The sequence below is a fragment of the Photinus pyralis genome, unplaced genomic scaffold (assembly GCF_008802855.1).
Source record: "Photinus pyralis isolate 1611_PpyrPB1 unplaced genomic scaffold, Ppyr1.3 Ppyr1.4_LG7, whole genome shotgun sequence".
Lineage (NCBI taxonomy): Eukaryota > Metazoa > Arthropoda > Insecta > Coleoptera > Lampyridae > Photinus > Photinus pyralis.
Window position 1 is genome coordinate 7,981,095 of NW_022170738.1, and position 19,534 is coordinate 8,000,628.

The window sequence follows — 19,534 nt, forward strand, 5'->3', positions numbered from 1 at the left end:
GGAATGAGATAGAGGACAAGAAAAGAAAAATACTGATTGTTACACACTTTTACATATAAACAATACAAAAATTTCAAAATCCAGAAGTGTACATTTATTTCTCAACAAAACATCCACGGGTAACTAGATCTTGCCGAATCAACATTGCTATGATGGCGATACATTCAAATGAATTTCTTTTTTGTCCTCTATCTCATTCCGAAGAAATCATATATGGCGTCCATAAGAAATAAGAAAGTAGTACCCTGTAGCTTTGACATCTAGCGTGTTATGGCAATTCTGATAATATAGATTCAGATTCTCCGGAAGAAAGTGCCCATAGAAGGTGCTAACAGGAAACGAAATTTTACATTTTTAGTTTTTCAGTCATATCTCAGGCATTTGTAAAAATTTCAAATACGTTTATTTAGTCACAAAAGCGTCAACTTTGCCCCATTTAACCTACACTATATCTCACCGTTACATAGATCCCAATGATGAGCCACGAATTTGAACCACCTTGCTCGCCACCCTGTACATACAAAAATATTTACGCTGTGTACATTACACAACAAACCGTTGTGCATTTTGAATGACATAATTTCTTTAGCAAATTGCTCTAAATATTACATACTGCACGATTTATGAACTCGATAAGCAATTTTAATGCCTAATTACTTTTTACGCACACTGTACATTCCTATACCAAGTAATCAAATAGAAAAAAAAGGACAAAGAAGTTATTTGATAAAGTGAAGGCTAAGCCAATACTCTATCCATTTTAAAAGCGGCAAGGTAAATATTTAAAGATGAAAAACTATTATACCCCACGCCGACACCGAAACCCCTTGGGAACATAACATGATAAAATTATCGAGACCACACGTGGCTAAAGTTACTTCACAGAGAAACCAAATACAACACGCAATCGGCTTACGGGGAAAAATTAGTTATTACATCAGAGGCGGTTGCCGCGATGGGGTCGCCTTTTTTCATTTATGAAAATACCACGGTAGACGTCGACCTGTCTACTGACGAAGATCATCCTGATCAATTCCGGTTATCAAGTGAAAGGAGTCGGAGTCGCGTTGCTCTGGAGAAGGCGAACTTCAATAAAATAATGCAAGGGCGATAATGAAAAAATGTATTGTCATTTAACTACTCATCAAAAAAAGGTACGATTAGTCTATTATGACTCAGACAAGTAAGAGGTCGTTAAATCCGTGTGTGACTATATAGCTTAAGAGGAATATAAAGGGGGGTATTAACACAGGCAGGAGGTTCAGCCGTGGGAACTATAAACCAAACCTGTTCCATTTTTGTACTTTAAAATAACTACTACCTTTCGTAAACTGGTAGGTAGTCGACTGTGGCGGCGTTTCGGTAAAAACAGGGGGTTAAAGAAATGAGCACCTATACTTTTTATATCGCCGTGCGCGAATCTTTGGGTTCGTCGTCTTATTTTTGTTGTTGTTGGGTTACTCACCGCCAGCGTATTAGAACGAGTGCGATGATTTCTGTGCAGGTTGTTTCATTAGAAATTAGACAATGTTCCATCCCTGACATGTATTGTTCAAAATACTGCAGAGGCATTTCGCGTCCTTCCTATCAATTATTTCTGTTTACTTGATGATGGTAGAGTTTACTGCTGGCTGGGCGAAGAAAATTTTGGTTTTTACTTTACCAATCGGTCTCTTTCTTCTTATCTGAAGCGATTGCACCGAATGCACTCAAACTTGCCACGCAAGTAGCTTTGAGTATACAGGGTGTCACAATTAAGCGTGGTAAGTAACGTTAACACATAAAAAATTGGAACTTTTTCTAAGATTTCTGGTATTTCGGTTCCAATTTTGTAAAAATTTTCAAAAATTTGTACAAGAAGACAATGTCCCTCTAAACAAGGATGCGAAAAAGAATTTGGACCGACAACGAAAAAATCGTCAGATTTCAAATTATTCCGAGGGCCAGAGCACACCATACAAGAATTATTTCACTGCAACACTCAATCAACATTTTTATAGACGCGTTATATTAACAAGTTTTAATTCTTTCTACAGGTACCACGACGATCTATTCTTGAACCATTACTGTTCCTAATCTGCACAGTGTGTCATATCCCCAAGTATGTCATCTCAGTTGTCAGCGTATTTTCCTCAAAGTGAAAAATCGCAATAGCAATAGCTTTGTCGTCCGTCCGTCTGTCACACATACTCCTACACGACTGAACCGATTTGGGTTAAATCAAATGGGTTCATTTGAAAGGGCTTGGTCCAAGGTTTCCGTGCATATCGATATTTTTGGTTTTGCGCATGCGCAGTCTAAAAAATTTGGTTTAACGCATGTACAATGCTAACTGTTTTATTTATGAAGATATGTAAATGAAAGTTTATATGTAAACACTACGAATATAAGTAAAATTAACGACCTCTTCAAAATATTGTTTTGCGCATGCACAAGTGCAGATTTTCTTATTTATGAAAGCATGAAATTTTATACATAGGCATTTGGAATAAGGACAAATCTAACACCAGTTGCAAAATTTGGTTTTGCGCATGCGCAATGGCCCATTTTTTTAATTCTTAAACAAATGCGCTAAAAAAAACTTCGTTTAATCAAAAATCCAATTGAAAAAATAAAGTTGGTATTCACTTTTCATTTTTTTCGATGCAGTTCCTTTCGAAAGGAAAAAATCAAAAATAAACTTTTTCATGGGACTATATCGGCACGGGAGGTAAAATGGTAGAGCAAGAAATATAACCAAGGACATTCAAATTTAGTCTTCATCGTTACTAGTGGCGTCGAGCTCAATTTCTTGCTACGCATTTTTGGAATAGATGGGTGAGTATCTCCCTACATTGGCTACTAGGACAAAGTGGATACGAAACAGACAATCTTTGTAAACTTGAGACTCCAGGAAATGTGGAAGCAGAGGTGGCACCAAAATGAACTACATATTTTTGGTTTTGAAAGCACTTTAGGCGGGGGTATGTCGGTGCTACCTAGTGGAGAATAGAAAAATCAGATTTTTGTTTTTTAGAAGTTGGTTGTCATTAGTATGCAATGGTTGTGTTATTTTATATTGTCGAGAATTAATTTATTTACTATTTTTTAAGGTGTGAAATTGTGAAATCAATTAGCAAACTATTTTCCTCTATTTTAGTTTTTCTCTTAAATTTGATTTGGTATGTAATATAGTCAGTATTTTATGCTGTTGTATCCAAAAAATCCCTTTCGGATACGTAGATTTCTTTCCACCATTTTGTTCCAATATGGCGGAATTGGCTGATATTTACATTTTTGAAATCAGAAAAAAAATGACAGAAATAGTAAAAATGACTTCTATGAGAAAAAACAAAATTGATGATGGCTAACCGGAGACGAAACGTCAGGCTTGACATATAATTTGAAACTAGCATTTTGTGGAGGGAAGAAGTGGCCATAATAATGTGTCATTATTTTGAAATATCTTTTTAAATAACTTCGGTAGAAAATAAAAACCATTTTGCAAAATTTCGTTTTTTTAGGATCTTCGAAAGTAGTCGAAATTTTGAAAACGGCATTTTGTTAAGAATCAAAATACGCAACTTTGCCAAATTTAAACTACTGCCATGGTGGCCCTCGATTTGTATCAGCATATAACATATAACATATAAACCTATAAATATACTGGTACCATTACAATACAATACAATGTGTAGATAAAAATCTACCTAAAAGTGTACTCTTTAATATTATGTAATGAAAACTAGTGGCTGAAATATGCCTCCTTTGACCTACGCCACTGATCACAAACGTAAAGTACGTACCTACATTGGTAGCAAGTTTTTTTTATAATTTTGGATACCATACAAAGCTTCTTTTAAAAAGTCTTGTTTTGTAGATACATATACCCAACGTTCCAGACAAAATTTTCACCCTGTATAAAAATACCAAATTTCATGCTTGTATCATCATCTGAACGAATCTGCTGAAATTTTAAGTAGGATCCTATTTCGATTTGATTCATCCAATGCGTTGCTGGGAAGGGCGGGCAACAAAATTTTAAATTGGAACGAATCATGATTCTGAACTGAGATCTCAAGCAGGATACCCTGCTTCCAATATGTTCTGGAAAAACCTCAAAAATTCATATTTCTTCATATTCACGCAGATGTGTGTATAAGTGTAATCGATGTGCTAAAAAATTGCTTCTGTCTAATTATGCAGCTTTAATTAATTACACTTTCATGATATGGTTGAATTCGTAGGTCACCGTCATAACGAAATTACCAACTCTATGATAAGAAAGTAGCGATTATTTAAATGCGACCATTGACCGGAAACATAATTTTTTTGCTGCGATTGTTTGTGTAACTCCTTGGTAGTCCTTAATGTGTGTACATGTAATTACGTAATTGTAATTGCTTAAGTAAACTCGCAGACGAAGAAGACAAACATGGTACGATTAGCAAAGCTCGCTATTGTAGCTCATGATGTCATCCTTTCTAAATTGAAATTATCATAAATTATGGAAAATTGACATTTTGAACATTTATCAAGGTGTTGGCGCTGTAATTGGATTTAATTGCGGCCATTCATTTCAAAGTCGAAAGACAATATCCGAATGTAGTCTCGCTTTATTATCATGTGAAAGCGTTCGCATGGATTTATTGGTAGTTACATAATCCGTACAGCAATAAATTCTAAATTGACCCGTTTGCAAAAATATTAAACTATTGCGACGTAATTTGCTCGCATGTCCCGTTCGACGGTCATTAATCGCTTCTAAAATCGTCAACTTTCATCTCGTTGACAATTTCTCATTTAATGATCACTTCCTTTTAAAAGAAACGCGATAGTTTTTTTTTAGAAATCGGGTTAATTTTATAGTTAATTCCCAATTGAAAATAGTCAAGTTGTAGAAATCTACTTTTGCAGGAGTTATTGAACCTTTTGAACTTTCGGATTATTGTCGTAATTGCTATCAGTCCAGCCCATCCATTTAATTACCGCAATTGCTGAATTGGAGTAAGATCCATAATTCCAAATGTTGACTCAAGTCACGAACGTGGGTTCCCAGGGTGCGATTATCAATGAGTTCCTGTCAATTTGTGGCGATTTTAGAGGTTGCCGTGTTATTATTATTCGCCAATATCGTTTCAGCTTATCGCGTTCGTTACATCCGCCACGCTGGTCTATTAACACGATTTAATTAATAATGAGAGTGTTTCTCGGAAAACAATCATTGTTGTTTAAAATGTGTTTACTAATCCCTTCGAATAATTTGTTGAGGGGGTGGCTCACTCAAACTATCAGAGCGGTTGTCAGTAGGACAATCGAAACAGTAGACTGATCACTACTAGGGAAAACAGCATCAATAATTAATAATTACCACAAACAAATTAGTAGAACAATGTTCTGTCGCCATTGTACTTCAAACCTAATACTTCTTGACAGAAGGCGCAATTAACCCCCTTCTTCTGTTAATATGAAGAAGTAATGACGGTCATGCATGACGGAAATCAAATATCCCCAGTTATTAGCATGAGCATTCCGTCTACTGTCAAAAACAATTTGGATCACCGTTTCTGAGATTTGGTATTGTGTATATGCAACACCATGTATATTTTAGCGTCAATTGTTTGCATTTTTTTACTGATTACATTGATGTATCACATCCTATATTTTTTTAATATAAGTATATCTATTATGTACCTATACATTCAGTTATTATTATTATTATTATATTATTTTTCAACATTTTGAAATGACATGTTTCTACCCTCAGCTCGACCCTCAGCCATTTTTATGGATTTATATTCGCCTTAATTACAATTGATACATTAAACCAAAGAAAATCTCGATGAATCCATAGACTACTATTCAAAAATATTTTTAAATAATTTATTTAGGAACAAAAAAATTGAACATTTCATACATCAACTTTTATCAATTTGTTGGTAGTTATTTTAGGAACTGAAAGTTGTCCTATTTTTGTAATGTTTAGAACCCGTCCTATTTTCCCTCAATTTTTTAGTAACTTTTGACACATTATAGGGAATTTGTAAAATTAAAATTAAATTTATATTCATTTTTAAAGCTCAAATACGTTGACAGTAGATAGAGACCTCAGTTTACAGAAGATAAATATTTAGTCTCCAGATTTAATATGACATAGGTTATGTACAAATGTTTACATTTTACAAGTACTAAAAAATTGACAATATTATGGAATGTTACATACAGTTTCATCATTTATGACATTTTTAGGATAGCATTATCTTTATTGAAGAAAAAAATGACTAAAAATTTGACTAAATAAGTGATCGTTACAAACGGGCTTAAAATATTATCGAAAACTGTAGTAGTTAAGGCCGTGGACGGACGGACAGAGAAAGTGGCCCAACCTCATTGGAAAATGCTTAAAATCGAACCATAAACCAATGCTTTAAATAAGTTAGTGCTGGTGGAACCAGTAAACCTCGCATTCAGAGGCCAATGATTATGTTTTCAGTGCCATGTCACCGTATACTACTATAAGGGATTGTTGATACCGGCGAATGAGCATGAAATTTCTAAATTAAGCGATGTTCCCACAAAATCGACTCACCGCATTTAAATAAATTTAACGAGACGCCGTCACGTCATTGCCTACTTGTTATTTCAGTTCTTGCGTTGCAGTACAGAACAAAGAGTAAGAATTTGCGCCCCAGGAAACGTTTCCTACCATTGAGTAGGTATAAAAGGGAAATAAAGCGTTCACAAAAGGAAGTCTTACATGTCTTTTTTTTGCGTGAGCCTTCTACAAAGATTCCAAATAGAAATTAGGGGGAACTGTGACCGGCAACGATGCGGTAGGTTAACAGAAATAATTGAAGCAGGTGGACCGGACACCGGTACCAAAAGTGCGCGTTGAAATTCCGCTCAGTCGACCTCAAATGAAATTGACAATGGTTTAGTGTAAAATTTATGATTACTCCTTCAGAAGTTCTATTTGCGTGTGTGTTTTTTCCAAGCAGGCTGCGAGTCGCCACACCACGCCGCCGTAGCAGCCCCCACGGTGTCGCGCTTCCTTGCGACCAAGACCGTCTGTAAACCGCGCTCGGCCTCAGTTCCCTCGTAGTTCTTTGTTTGAGTTGACGTAAAGCTGCTGCCGCGATTGTTTTCTTTCGTGTCGTGTTTCAACGTGATTTAACCTTGTGCAGTTTTTGTTCTTTAGGCTCTCGTATTCAAGCATCTTCAATTACGGACAAATTATAATTTACAGAAGGTAGGTTTTGAGGTTTTTTTTTGCAAAAATATTAACTTCAGTGCACATGTTTAATGTTTTTTTGTGGAATGTAAACTAATACATATGTAATATTTATATCTTATCTGTCTTGTTGGCATGTACTTATCTTTCTAATGGTTTATTATAAGGATTGGTGGATTTATTTGTATATGGCAGCATTTCTGTCCCATATCGTTTTTGCACAGACTGGGACACTGAAGATAAGTACAAAATTGGAATTCGAGTTCAAATTGGGCACTATACAGAAGAAATGTTTTGTTCTATTTTGTCATCCATGTAGTGAGGTGCAAAACATGGACAGCCTGTATATTCTTTTTTCCCTTGTGTACTACATTATTTGGACTTTATTTTCCGAGTGATTTTCAACTTGACCTTTCAGTGCACCGTTTTTTAAAAATTTATCTCGTAATTTATATGCATTGTTTAACATAAAAAACGTAAGCTGAGGCATCCAAAGTTTTAATAAAAAACCATACTAAATGATTCCAAAAATACGAGGGCATTTTTTAAAATTATCTATTGAAGCCTTGATTTGTTTACGTTCTCGTAGTCTTTAACGTTAACCGTACATTTATCTGGCTGGACACTTAAAGTTAAGACAAGCTTCAACTTCCGAAGTTCTTTTATTGAAATTTTTCTGGAAGGAATGATTACGAGGGCGTTTTTTAAAGTATCTACTTATACCGTTGAGTGAAGGAATTTGGATTTCTTCACTCAACGCTTATTCGTTATAGTACAGGAAACGAAGGTTTTTTTCAAATGTCTCGATTCACTTGAAATTTTGACAGTAGGTAGGGCCAAAATCTATATTATGACAAAAGGTTCTTTCACCCTGTTGGGGGTTGAAGTTTTTTTTATTATAATTTGACCAGATGAATATATAAAAAAATTTATTCTAAGCTAAGTACCTAATGGTTTGTTAAACTTCAACTCTTTTTCCTGAAACGCTAAATTAGAGAGTTTCAATGTCAAATAATGGGAAAACAATACGTTTTCCGAGAAAAACAATTACGACGGTAATTAAAATTAGTCGTAATTCTTTTTCAGTTTTCTTTATTTATGTAAAATTAATACCTTCTCGAAGTTTGTTCAGTTTAGAATACTTAATTTAGAAATAATTGGGACTAAAGCGAGGACTAAAATGAAAAATGAATTTCTCCAATGTTGTGAAAAATGTCCTCTTCCAAATAATAAATTGTAGTTTTTTAATTCCAAATAGTTTTCCCACCGGAAATTTTCTGTATGACAAAAATTAAGTGGATATAACTACGGGTTTTGAAATGATTTAGGTAATGTAAATAGTCTTGTAGCTCTTGTAAAAACCCACAAAATGGTTTTTTATGAACTTTCATAAATCTCATAAAAATAAAAATTTCATAAAAAATAAAGGCGTTGTGTTTTAAAAACCAATCACAATTGAACCTGCAGAAATGTTAAAAACCAGAAGGTACCCGGAATTGCTAAAGGCATACAGCGCAATATATTTCGCTGTGTGCAATGGTATGCGGTCACTACGCCTCCCGCAACACAAATCAAAATTGCAAATTTAAAACATAGAATTTTGTAGTCTCTCCTCGTACACATCGGGCACCTACTATAAACAAAAATCCTAATACTTAGAATTTCTCATTTGGGAGACTGGATCGCACAATGGATTCGAATAAACAATCAATTAATTGATTGACAATTACAAAAATTTATTTCGAAACAATGAAAAAAAAATTAAAACAAAATCCCTACAAGACAGAAAACTAATAAAGCTTGTTTGGACAAATCACTCCGCACGCACACGGTCGACAAATAAAATAAGAAATCTTAAAATTACTTACAATTTTTTTAGCGTGGCACAACGCATTTGATTTTCCGGCGTCTGTATGTCTGTCTGTGTATGTGTTCCATTGAGGTCTCGGCCCCTGGGCCACCTAGAGAGAAACATTTTTTCTAATAATCCAATAAACTAAAATATAATAAACGAGCTCCTGGGTATGGACATAGCATGTGCAAAACCAAATTTTAAACCTGATGTTAGTTTTGCTCTCGGTTTTGCTTTTATTTAAAGTGTATATGTATTTATTTACTTGCTTCCATAAATAAGAAAGTTGGCACTGCACATCCTACACAAAACCAAATTTATAAAATGGCGCTACATTTTCTTTTATTCCAAGTGGCTATGTATCAAATTTTATTTAAATGCCTCCATGAATAAGAAAGTTGGCACTGCGCATGCGCAAAACCAAATTTTGAAAATGGCGTTATATTTGTTTTCATTCTAAGTGATTATGTATCAAATTTCATTTAAATCCCTCCATAAATAAGAAAGTCGGCACTGCGCATGCGCAAAACGAAATTTTGAAACGTGTTCGGTTTATAAATTGTCGAGATGCGAAAAGGGCACTGTGAATGTTGATCGATTACGCTCAATTTTTGGAATTGCGTTTTATATGGCTAAAGCTATACGCATATTGAATTTCATGCAATTCGGTTCATAACTCACGGAGATGTCAAAAGGGCCTTCCTTATTTTTTGGGCTACATTGCCAATTCACTAACTCCGCTCTACAAATTTGATAAAGAATCCATCTACTGAATTTTATCGTAATCGGTCCATTCGTGATCGAGATTCGTGCTAACGGGCGGACAGACACCGCAGACCTCGCTAGGAGCTCGTTAATAATCTAATCGTACAAGATTTGCGATATAAGGCGCACTTAACTCTCACAAACGCTGACAGCTTCTGAACTTTGCTTTATAACACAGAATGAGATGACAAATACAACTGGTTTGATGGTAAGATGAACAAATTTTCTGTGGCTGTTCGGACGGTAGAAACTTTTAACCTTCAATTTAAAAAAAGAAACTCAACAAAAGGCCTCGCTGTACTACCTTTTCCAAACTTTTTTCTTCGCCTTTTTTCGAAATCGGAACACACGTTAAACTTCTCACACAACTTTGTTTAACTTAAATTTGCACAGATTTATTTAAAAAATGAACTGCGTCTTCAACAAAACAAATCGTACCGACGCGACGTCCCGAAATTTAGCGTAAACAAATTTACATGCTCTTTAACTGTAGCGTAACTAGTGGCAGCAGCCTGGTTATCTCGTTGTCCACCATCAAATAAACTCCTTCCTCAAGAGTTTTCAAATCAACCACCAAAGAACGACGGAACGCGCCAAACGTCCCCACTTTTCAAGTATGAAACGCGCAATTGTCCGAAACACCTCATCTCTTAACAGCGATAAAACACGTGCGTTAATTAATTGTTGTCTGATAAAACTGCTTATCGCAAACGGCCAGATGTGGCATCTCTTCTGGCTACTGTATATGGCTCAGCTTAGACGAACGCGTGAAAATATTTAGTCGAAACAATTTCGATGGTGACCAATATAAGGATGTCTTCGAAACCATAGAAAATACGACGATAGTCAAATTAGCGAAAAGTTGCGCATTAAACAGTTAGAAAATTCTGATTACTTCCGAAGATAAGGGAGTAAAACCGAAATTTACCGATTTCTTTTTTATTTTTTCTCTGATTCTTATTATTTGAACAGATAAAAAAAATTAAAAAAACACTTTCTTATTGTCACTATTTGAGCTCTACAAGATAGCGTTGATAAATTTTCTTTACAATGTTTCATTTCGGAGAAATCAGCATCAACTTTATTTTTTATGTGACCCGCAAAAAAAGCACATATTGTATTGAGTAGCATTTTTTTTTTTACTAATATAACGATGTACAGAACACAAAAAAAAAACAAAAAGGTGGAAATTGTTTTCAACAGGATGGTGCACCCGCACACAACGTCTTTATCATGAGAGCATATCTATTGGGAAAATTTCCTGGAAAATGGAAAATATGTTCCATAGGTGTTTTCGTACGATTAGGGAGTTGTGCGCGGGTGCACCATCCTGTTGAAGGATACTGTATCAAATATTACCAAATAACAATTAATCCGTTCACAGTTTCCTTCTGGATCAAATTTAGAGTCGGAAAATTAAAAAAAAAGTTGGGGAGAACATTCCGGTATCAGGAGTTTTGAAAATCACCCGGGACCAGGAAGAAATGGAAGTTCTTAGACAATCTTGGAAGCTCCTACGATATTTAGAGCTCAAAACCAGGGACGAGTTACATGAGGTTTGCAATCTTATTGTTTATTCGAGATCAAATTCGAAACAGCTAAAAGTAGGATATGCCAAAAGGGAAGACCCGAACACAGACAATTTGGCCATGTTGGTCAGTTCCACGCTCCTCTAACCTTTTATTCTAATTAGACTACAAAAACACAAAATTTCGTTAGCAACAACAATATTCTGCTCTACTTAAATTATAAAACGCACGTTTTGCAGCGAATTACAAATTTCTCCCAGACAAAAGAACAAAAGAGTAACTTTTTATATTTTCACTTTCGCTATCATTAATAACTAAAATATGATTATATTCAATTTTTGTGGGTAATATGCATAAAATTTGTTCTATTAAATAGATTTGAAAGCAATGATTAATTTAATTGATCGACTTGATTCAGGACGAGTCTCTTCTGATATTATAATAATCTGCATTGCATTCGTAATTACTTTCTAATTGCCGAGCAGTCGGGCTTCCGTAACATTTTGTAAGATTAATCGCCCAATTTCCAAACTTTTCCGATGGACGCGTTTGCATATAGTCATAGGAAATGCGTGTAACAACAAATTGCGGAAATCGCGTAGCCAATTTGTGCGTGCCCAATACATTTTAATCATTGTCACAATTTAAAGCTTTCATCTCTTACTAATTGGCTGCACCTTTAGCCATCTGTGCATTTGTCGCTTGTTTAAATGTCCATTAATCATATAATTATGAGCGCATCCTTTTATAATACGTGCACAAGGCGGTGCGGTAGAAAACCTGAAAAAATTGTTCGAAGAGATCACATGGACTTTCTATGAACTTACTTGTTTCGTTTTATGTTAGACTTAAGTTGTTGCGTTTAAGCCGTTAACCTACATACTGGGTGTACGTACATGTAGGTGCATAATCAACTGGAAGGCACTCGTATTATATGCGACAAATTTACCATTGAAGAGATATTTGTTTATCTATATCTACCGATGTGTAAATATTTGATCTTCTCGAGCGTTTTTAGACATGCCAGTCTAAAGTAAAATACTGTTATACAATCTTTTTTGTTACTGGTGCATCCTAAAGTGCCGAATGGGTGCCAACTTCAGTGTTTGAAATCGCACAATAGGGGATAATTTTCTCGAGTTGTTCGTGTTTTTTTAACACAAACGTCGATTCGAAGACTGGGTTTGTCTTTTGTCTTTACTTCTCCGATTTCAGTTTCGTCCGTAAACTTTCCTTTTAGAACTTTTACCACTGATCCAAAACCATAAGTCACAAGGGTTCGTTCGCTCCCTGCATAACATTTCATATCACAAAACTTCCTCGAGTACATCCCAATAGTTAACTGTCCGCAGACACTCCCTGTACATATACATGTCGCGGCACTTACAGACAGGTACATGCTTCAATGATATCACTGTATATATCAAGACGCGGCCCCGGTGATCATCCTTGATTTAATTTTTGCTTTTTACACACCTTTCTGCTGGGTGGTCGCTACCGATGGTCTTAGTGCCATTTCTCTTTCCTTCCTTGGCGCGAACCAATTAACCAATTAATTGAAATTATCTCGGAAATTATACCACTAGAAAAACTCCCCTAGTGATCAGCCCAATTGCTAGATATAAGTACGGGGCGAGAAGTTTGAGCACTGAATATAATATATCTTCAAAACGACATATTTTTTAAAGAATCTTTTTATGGTATCCAAAATTATAAACAGTTTGCTACCAATCTACTTACTTGGAATTTGTGGTCAGTGGCGTACTTGATCAAAGGGGGCATAGTTTTTTTAAAATAACAACCGCTAGTTTTCATTATAACATATTCTTAAACAGTACCCTTTTTTGGATCTAGCAGGATAAAAAACTTATTATATTACATAATCAAATTTAAGAGAAAATCTCAAATCAACGTTTGTTAATTGATTTAATAATTTTACTAGTTTTTGTGTTGTCATACAAAAAAAGTTCATTATTTGATAATACCTCACGGAAAATAGCGCCCTCCATTAAAAAAACTCGAACTCCACTATAAATAATTTTTAAGCATGGAGGTTTACTTATTTTTTTTTAATCATTACAATAAATTGCTTTCACATAACTAACAAAAGAATAATGTTTTTTTTCAACGCATACTGTGGACATGTTTAAATTAATTACCATAACCATTTTCCTTAATTTGAATTTATTCTTAATAAATGTGACAGTTTTTTAAAATAAGTGTACTCTTTAAGAATATGTACCTAATGAAAACTAGTTGTTGCCATTAAAAAAATAAACCTCCCTTTAGCCATGCAGAATAACGCCACTGACCACAAATTTATCAGTAGGTACGTATATTGGTAGCAAACTTTTTATAATTTTGGACATCATAAAAGCTTCTTTATTTTATTTAGCCTTTATTTTTGAGTGGGCGTGGTTTCAACCAAGGCTGCTCTGCCAACCCCACCCACTATACATTTAGAAAGGGGGGGGGAGGGATCCTTCTAATGTTACAGTGGATTATCGATAAGCGGCACGAATGTGAAGGTTTCTATCAAAAGAATATCGGAGCTTAAAATTGTGCACAATTACCGTCGCCATGTTTCTAACATATTTCTGATTACCAATGGCGTGTTGTATTCCAGTGGCGTATCAAACTTAGGTTTTTTTTAATGGAACGCCCCATATTGTATTCCAGATTTGGAAAGTCCTCGATCTTTTTCGAATTTCTCTTGAGCGCCGGCGGTGAAGTTTTGAATTGCGGCACAGACTAAGCCTTCTTCCACTATCACATAATTTTTTTAGATTCCTACAACATTAAAATAAATGTTTGAAATGACACACATTCAATATTGTACACAATTTTGCTCTCAAGATTTATTTCACCGGTTGTGAGTTCGAATCCCACAACTTACCAGTTTTTAGTGGTACAGAACATCTCGTGACTACCATGCTTCGGAGGGCGTGTAAAGCTGGCGGTACCGGCAGTCATACAACGACTGTCGTTAGGTTACACAGACGGCTGTTGATGCGACCTGAAAACGTTTGTACCTAGGGAGTGCCACCCATAGGATACGATACAAATATTAATGCATTTAATAATGGTAATGTCTTCTTTCTTCGACTTCCCGTTGAGACGGAAATGACCTTAACTTTTTGTTTTTTCATGCAACACCCTGTATATTTTATTGTTATCGGTCCAATAATAAATTACATAAGAAATGCTATACAGGGTGAGTTTTTTATTTTAAGCATTGGGATCTTGGAAACCTTGTTGGAATCCGTAAGACATAGAGATTCGGTCTCGGATTCGGTTAAAAGAGAAAAGAGTTGTCGTTTTAAGAGCTTATGCAAGATATGCTTTTGTTTTTTGAAAAAAATCCAGTTTACTAGATATGAGCGAAAAATAGATTTAGTGATATTTTTTTAAATTTTGTAGAGTGGTTGTTATTAGAAATACAGAAATTCTTCCACTCTTCTTTTATAATTTTCGACTTATAACGCAAACTTAAATTTTTTTTAATGGCAACCATGCATTTTTTCTGTTTATAGTGTTGGCAAATAAACAGGATATAGGACTGTATGTATTATTGAGAGTAGTAAAAACAGAGTTTTCCATGGGTAATATTTTTGTCCTCTTTAATTACCTACTCAGTCTATTATAATATTTAACTTAAAACTTTAGGGCCTCAAATAGAAAGACGAAAGGCATTTACCACAGCATCAGTTGATAAATTAAACCCTTTTAGAACATCGAAAAGAAAAAAATCTAAAATTGAAAGATCTGACGATCTTGGTGACCAAAAGACCGACCCGTTCCTACCTAACCAAGAATTTGGAAATACATAGTTGGTTTAGGCACTCTCGTATTTGCAGTTGGTTGTGCGGCGGAGCACCATTGTGTTGAAACCAGCGCAAATTACATCGTGTTTCCAAATCTAACCCATCCTAAATATCTTGGAATTCATTTGGTAGAAAATGAAGATAATTTTGCCCTGTCCAATTTTCGACGTAAATGAAAGGTCCAAGAATTCGCGATCCATAATTCCGCACCATTTAATACAAGTTTTCTTTGAAGCTTTCAACATTGAACAGCAGTATTTTGTTTGTTCATTGTTTTCCATGGCATGAATGGTATATTGAATATGATTATTAATTTAACGTTCATAGTAAATTTTCACAGATGGCCGTTAAATATGTTAAATGTGCCACAGTTACACTTATTGCCTACTAAATATTGTTTTCCATGGCAAACTCTGTTTATTTACCTCTCAATAATACGAAAATTCCTGCTGCGCATTTATATATTAAAGTAAGTATAGCATTTAGCAAGCCTTATATCGTTATTAAGAGAAAAATTTGTCCTTTTTAAAATAGTCAAAGCCAACTATGGCTACCATTTAAAAAGTTAAAGTTTGTATTATAATTCAAAAATTGTAAAATATAAAACGAAATTAGTATGTTCATCATGTTAAGCATTAAAATCACTGAAACTGTTTTTCGCTAATATCTAGTAAACTGTGGATTTTTTTGAAAAAACACAAGCATAACTTAAATAAGCTCTTAAAACGACAACTCTTTCCTCATTTAACTGAATCTCTATGTCTTATGAATCCACCCTGTATGTGTGTTTAATTCGAAAAGTGAAAATGAAAATACTTACTTGTAACAATCGCATTATCTTTCAAAACCTAAACTGGAACAAAGTACCTATAACAAATATTAATGCATTTAATAATTGTAACGCCTTCTTGACTTTCAAAGGTAATGCGATTTTACTGATAACATTAAAATATACAGGGAGTCGCATTTAAAAACAAAAAGTTAAAGTCTTTTTCTTCTTTCTAGTCGAAAAAAGAAGACATTACTGTTATTAAAATAAGCACATCGACTATTAAAAAAAAATTGTTTGATAAATAACGACTGTTTCGAGACTTTTTACTTACCCTGTATGTATTTGAACCTAAATTACCCAAATGAAATATATTTATATAATTTTCCTGTTAGAATTCGATAGGAGAAGACTTAACTTACTCGATCGTAATGTCACTATTTACTATCGATTTCGTAATTAACAAAAATTCCAAATGGAACTGTCAATGCCATGCGTGCAAAAAACGTTGTTCCGCCCCGTCCCGGCCCCTGAGTGTAATGTTTAAACGCAGATTCCGTTAATTAATAATTCATTGATGGGAAATTCCAAATTATGTTTGTGAGTCAAACGAACACATTTTTTTCGTATGTTTACAGATGCAGCAGTTCACATTTCTAATTGGTAAATGGATTTTCCTCCGCGGTGCGGTATCATAATTACACTATCGTTATTTACAGGGTGTCCAAAATCGCGCGGGATCGCATGAGTAGCTTCGGAATTATCGAAGATGGAGCCGTAGATGTTTTATGAGCTGATAAAAATTTCGTTTAGAAAGTAGAAATTGGGTGTCCGAATGGAAAGTTTCGACGGACGGAAATGGACGGTTTCCTGTTAGCACCTTCTATGGGCACTTTTTTTTCGGAGCATCAGAATTTCCATTAACACGCTAGATTAGATGTAGAAACTACAGCTTGATTCTTTCTTATTTCATATGGCCGCTATATTGGATTTTTACGGAATAAGACAGAGGACAAAAAGGAAAAAGACGTGTTACACTCTATATGTAGGTACGTTTACAAAGTTTACAAGAGAAATTCCAAGATCAAATGTTTGACATTGATTTCTCAACAAAACATCCACGGGCAACTAAATCTTCCTGAATCAACATGGCGATGTATTCAAATAAATTTCTTTTTTGTCCTCTATCTCGTTGCGTAAAAATCCAATAGGGCGCCCGTAAGAAGTAAGCAAGTAGCAGCCTGTAGCTTCTAACATCTAGCAATCTAGCATGTTATGGAAATTCTGATAACAGATACAGATTCTTCGAAAAAGAAGTGCACATAGAAGGTGCTAACGGGAACCGTACGTTTTCACCCGTTAAAAATGGGATAGTAGGGAAGATGAAAACGAAATTAGACATTTTCAGTGTTTTGGTGGTATCTCAGTTATTTGCGAAGATTTTTCAAAAATTTCAAAAGCGTTTTTTCAGTCACAAAGTCTCTCTGTACAATACATAGAGACGGGAAAAAACTATTCTTTAAAAAGTTGCTTAAAATGATCTATACAACGTTGAAATTTGAAAATTCGACATGTCCAAAAAATGGTGCTCGAAATAACCACCCTAGGTAAGCTAAAAATAGATGTGCAAAATTAGCAATATTGTAAAATAGCGAAATCTCGACTGTGATTGTGATGTAGAAAACAATGGAACATTAAGTGCGAAAAGTATACTTTGGCCACTTGCACGAGTGCGACGGCCTTTGTCCGTTATTCCTTTCGGAATATCAAAAACAATTATCACGTGCAGGCAAAGTTTAAACTGTAATTGTGATACCTAATGCGATTTGATATATTCAAATCACGTAAGTAAAATACACAAAACAATACACATCACGATCTATTAATTGTCTGCGAAATTGTACTCTCGCATTCGCATAAACAAAGCGATTTAAACGTGTGGTGTGTGGTGGGATAAAGTGATTTGATATCGATTGAAACGACCTCAACAACACAAGTCAGCTGTCTGTATTACTTTCCAAGGCACTCCGGTTGATCGTGAGTTGGTCACGACAAGCTTATAACGGTTTTCTTTACCTAAAATTCTATCCTACCTTTTATTACTGTGTTTGTGTGTGAAAGGTGAATCTCCTTTATTGTTTGGAGCGAGGAAAAATGGCGTGCAAACGCATTTCTCAAGGTCTTATCTTGATCTTCGTGTGACGTACGTATTCTTCATTCCTGCACCGAACTGTGTGGGACGCGAAAAATGTGGAAAATCTGTGGGCATCTCTTCAAATTCGCGTATCTTAGTGTCAGTGGGTCATGCATGTTTGTTGCTAGTCCGGAAAACGTGTTGTCATAAATTAGCAACGTGAGTCCAGATCACATCGCAATAAGTTAATTGTGAAAAAAGTCGATTGCTACAATAAAATAATGCAGGTGTGTCTCTCCCAATTGCATAAGATGCTGCTTCGAGATTTTAACATGGGATCTTTATCGTAACGTTTGCATTACGAAAGAAATCGTGCGAATCTGTGATGTGTGCCGTGTTGAGAAATGCGCTGAGGACATCCTGCTCAGAGCAAAAATGTGTACGGGCTCCATGTATATAATTATTGAAGAGGTCGCTCGTTGCTTTTTACTATACAAGGCAGATAATTAAGTTATCGGGACTATTCAAACCTTGAGTTGTTTGAAAAGTTATACAATCACCTACAGTAGATACTTTGTTTATTAAATTTTTTGCGTTAGGTAATCTAAGAAATTGACTTAAATGTTTTTGTTTTGTTACAGATAGACCAATGGGGGAACGACGAGGAACCAAGGGGTTGGAGCTGTGGTGTCGTCGAATGACGGAAGGTTATCCGGGTGTCGCGATTAATAATATGACCACCTCCTGGAGAGACGGACTTGGTTTTTGTGCCATAATCCATCATTTTAGGCCGGACCTAATGTGAGTATTGATGCGTTTTACACTATAAAATTGAATTAAGACACAAACCAAGCCGCTCAGTAAGAGATTAAGATCTTACATTAATCTCTTACTGTACCGACTTCGGACGTCAATCAGACATTCAGACAACACTAAATTAGTGTACAAAACATTCAAAGTGACTCGGCACATTAGTAGCATAGAAGCAAATCGTACCTGTTGATCGTGCTTCTTCAAGGCTATCAAAAAGTTGATATTGTTCTTTTTGCTTGGCAATTTGTAATGTAAATAGTCAATTTTGTTCATCGCTATTACATACATACAATGCCCTATTGCTAATTTTGTTATTATGGCATACCTACTTAAATTACCAAATATGAAGCATTGTTTTTTGCTCGGTTTTTCACGATTAGTTGAATCAAAATCAGAAAAATCAAGATATTCAATAAAGTAGCCATCAGTAAATTGAAAGGAACTAACCAATTGAAGTTAGAAATAATAAAATGGAAAAACTTTACAGCACGTATTACTTTTTTCGACTTGTATCTCATTTATTATAACCATATTATAGGTCCGTAGTCCGTGCGCCGATGTTTTGGTATCAAACGCCTCTTTTTTATTGGTTTACCGTTGGGTAATATTTGATTGATTTACTTGACTGTTGTCAAAAA

At 35.0% G+C, this 19,534-nt stretch overlaps 1 protein-coding gene across 2 annotated transcripts in view; it reads left to right on the forward strand.

Annotated features, from left to right (window-relative positions):
• LOC116177531 (protein-lysine N-methyltransferase EEF2KMT) overlaps positions 1-19,054 on the forward strand; it is a 43,394-nt gene extending 24,340 nt beyond the window's left edge. The window contains exons 1-2 of one of the 2 annotated variants that reach the window (XR_004146690.1): positions 6,851-7,228; positions 18,725-19,054. The gene's annotated coding sequence lies outside the window, so the exon portion shown is untranslated. Of the gene's footprint in view, positions 1-6,850; positions 7,229-18,724 lie in introns of those variants that run through there. The other variant, XM_031496547.1, reaches the window with a different exon arrangement.
• The last annotated feature ends 480 nt before the right edge of the window (positions 19,055-19,534 follow it).